Source organism: Procambarus clarkii, chromosome 60 (genome assembly GCF_040958095.1).
Source record: "Procambarus clarkii isolate CNS0578487 chromosome 60, FALCON_Pclarkii_2.0, whole genome shotgun sequence".
In the NCBI taxonomy this organism is placed as follows: Eukaryota; Metazoa; Arthropoda; class Malacostraca; order Decapoda; family Cambaridae; genus Procambarus; species Procambarus clarkii.
The window spans coordinates 32,354,688-32,358,049 of record NC_091209.1 but is presented as its reverse complement, the minus strand read 5'-3'; the positions used below and the strand labels follow the sequence as shown (position 1 = coordinate 32,358,049).

The 3,362-nt window shown below is 43.8% G+C and overlaps 1 non-coding gene across 1 annotated transcript; it reads left to right on the top strand.

Moving 5' to 3' along the window:
- The first annotated feature begins 1,142 nt into the window (after positions 1-1,142).
- LOC138354002 (U6 spliceosomal RNA) lies at positions 1,143-1,247 on the top strand. Its single transcript, XR_011223378.1, has one exon. It is a non-coding gene; the product is annotated as a U6 spliceosomal RNA (small nuclear RNA).
- The last annotated feature ends 2,115 nt before the right edge of the window (positions 1,248-3,362 follow it).

Here is a 3,362-nt window from a genome sequence, read left to right as displayed (position 1 = left end):
TTTTGACTATTGGTGTTTGTGTTATACACGCTACGTTAATGTGGGTTTAAGGTCCAGGTACTACCCACGCTGCATGATTCTTTAACTTATAAAACCCGTGGTTATTGTATTTGAGTTATTAACTAAGCCAGCTAGGTTGTGCTAGTTGCCGTGTCACAAGCCTCATGCCTCTTGCTTCAGTTTACTCTGGCTTCGCTTTACCACTAGCCTACTCACTTTATTTCCGCTCTGGATGCTTTGTCTTGTTGCATGCTTGTTTACTTTTGCTGTGTTTACAGAATGTTTGTTTAACTTTTGCTTTGCCTTAAGTTATTAAGTAAAGTCAGTTAGGATGTGCTAGTTGCAGAGTTACGGGCCCTTGTCTCCTGCTTTAAGTTTCTGGCCCTGCATTTATGTTTAGTTTCCTCTGTAAATTATTACTGTATATTACGAGTAGACCTTGCGGCATAATTATGTTGTTTCTCCTGGTTACGTTATGTGGTTTATCATTTACGGCCTAAATGTTTACATTTAGCCTATCACAATTTAATTCTTCAATTGATGCCCTCCCAACACCAGCTGCAGGTTTTACTTCCCGGTGGAAATTTAGGCTTGTTCCCTCGACTTTGTTAAAGTTATTAAGTAAGGCCAGCTAGGCTGAGCGAGTTGCCACTCGCTGTCTCAGTTATCTCTAACTTAAGCTTTGACGCCCTGTGGTCGTGCGGTCCGCCGTTTTGGTGATTTATAATTTATATTATTTGTGAACATTTATAAAATATAATTTATGATTGCTAGACTTTCAGTTATGAGTTGTATTACTTCTGCAATTTATAGCATTGCTTACGCCTCATGCCTATAAATTTTATTATTGGACTTGCAATTATGATTCGTATTTAACACGGCAATTTTTCCCGCAATTTACGCTTCACTTAAGCTTCACGTTTAATTTGTTATATTAAGGGACTTTCAATTAGGATTTGTATTAAACTATTGCTTATTGCCTTTGCGCCATTAAGTTAATTTCAGCTAGGGTGCGCTAGTTGCAGTGCATTCGGGTTGGGTCCCCCCCCCCCATTTTTTCCTCTGGTTATTTCGTCCTATTACTCTCGTTTTTCCCTCATTATATATTCTAAATATTGTGCATTATTTTGACCACCCATTCTTCACTCGTTTCGGCAGTACATAAGATAAATTTGGAATGCTACAGAGAAGTTTAGCATGGCCTCGCGCAAGTTGTCATGCAAACTCTTGAAGCGTTCTACCTTTCCTCCCAGCCAAAGCTTCATGCTGTAATAACTTTGCAAATTCGCAGTATTGGTTTTTCCAGGTGTATGTCTTAACTTCGGCTATTCTTAATTGTCAGCTTATTCCAGTCTTATTTTGAGCAAATTTGCCTGCAGTCGGACATACTACTTCTGCCGTGGATCTCCCTGTGCACCGTTGGTTATTTACTGTACTATACTTATATTAATTCTAACTCTTATTTACAGCTCAGAGCAGTGTTACTTCTTTGTGCGTGCTACACCCGTTTCGGCAGTAGCCTTCCCGGCATCCAGTTATTTCAGCCAGCTCGTTACAATCTTTATGGTGGCGAGTGTACGCTGACTGGCTTATGCTTGCCATACGGCAAGCATAAGCCAGTCAGTCAGCATGATGTTGGCCATCATGCTGTTGGTCAGCAGTCAGTTAGCCAGTCAGCCAGCATGATGTTGGCCATACGGTCGCTAACGTTCTTTGGCCATTCGGCCTTCTGGGCTAATTTACTCTTCTTGTTCCTTCGCCATTGTTGTTTCTTACTACGTAATAGTATTCTATTTAATTTAACCTCATCTATCATTAGGTTTGGGGCCTTTACCTCCAACTGCTTTTCCTTCCCCTGGGCTATGCCCCGCTTGGCGCACAACGTCGGCTTCTTATGTTCCCTTTTTCGCAGCCACGACAAGCCGGAACCCCCCCACCCTATTGCGGCGAGGAAGAGAATGCGAGCCGGATATTCCTCTTATCACCGTTACAACGCGCCCCGTGCCTGCCTCTGGAGTACCTGCCCTGCATCGGGTTCCCAGTTCCAGCAACTAGTCTTGGAGGGACTAACGGGAGTTTTCACCCATACTCTAGTGTTACTAGGCAACGCAGCCGCCAGGGGCCTACGTTAATCACTATTATACTTCCCTTATTTGCTGGGCTATATTGTAGCATTAATAATATTCCGTATCGTTATTGACATTCCAGTATTATTTATTAAGAGTATACATTGTTATTACGGTTTGGCGTTGCTTTCTTAATTTCTTTTACTCTGCGGCACTTGCCGTCATATCGGTTATTTACGATATTACTTTGTATTCTTAATATTATCCTTATTACAGTTACTGGACGCTAGTTCCCTGCCGTCGATTTCACTTTGCCCCTGGTCTACAAGATGTAGCCGAAGTTCTCGGCGTACTAGCTGCGGCTTTCAGACGCTCATTGACAACACAGGACTACACTCAGCGGCCACTTAAAGCAGACTCCTTGCCTTCTATTCAGCTCGTCTGGAGGCCGAGATGGGATGGAGACCAAGGGTAGTGTTCCCGCTCACATTCTTAAAAACTTTTTGTATTGGTCCCGCTTAGGACACAAGCATGTTACAGATATGGCTTTAAGAACTGGTTCTTATTCCATTTATGGTTTATGTATATATTGATTTGTTGTATATACCCGTTCTATGGTATATGTATTGTTTATATTATCAGGATTTATAGTGTTTCGTATTATACCTGTTTATATATAAGTGCTTTGTGCTTCCTTGCTGTTCTCCTACTGGCATTCTCCCTCCTTCGTTCCAAGCAAAGATACTGCGCCCTTCCGTTTGCTGGAAGATTTTTAGAATTGTTAGCCCCCTTCATTCCTACAGTATAGTTATTACGAAAAACTCTTATTCATATAGGATTGTTTAATTAAGGAATCTTTTAATTCCTGCTGCTGGCCCCCCCCCCTCCTCCCCCCGTTTTTCGTCTCCGTATTGATTCAGCTAGGGTTTACCTCTCGTCTGTACTCTTGCCTGTCACGATACCACTGCATGCCGCTTCCACCCACCCTTACTGTCTTATATCTTTCAGCCCGGGGGAGGTGATCTACGCGACAAAAAGTCGACGCACGCTCTGACTGGACCAGGTATCGTTTACATGGTCAGGAATCAGCACTCTTCGGATCCTACAAGCACAGCGCGGGACGCACGCATACCCTAGCCCGGCAAGTTCTACCCGGCCCGTGCCCAGTGAACAGGCAAGACTTCTACAGGGCGCTTCGCGCCGCTCTCGCAGAGCTAGGCTCGCCTCCAGCCGACCACACCCTCTTACCTTTAGAATTGGCAGGGCCACTCAGCTCTCTTGATGGGCTCGCCAACG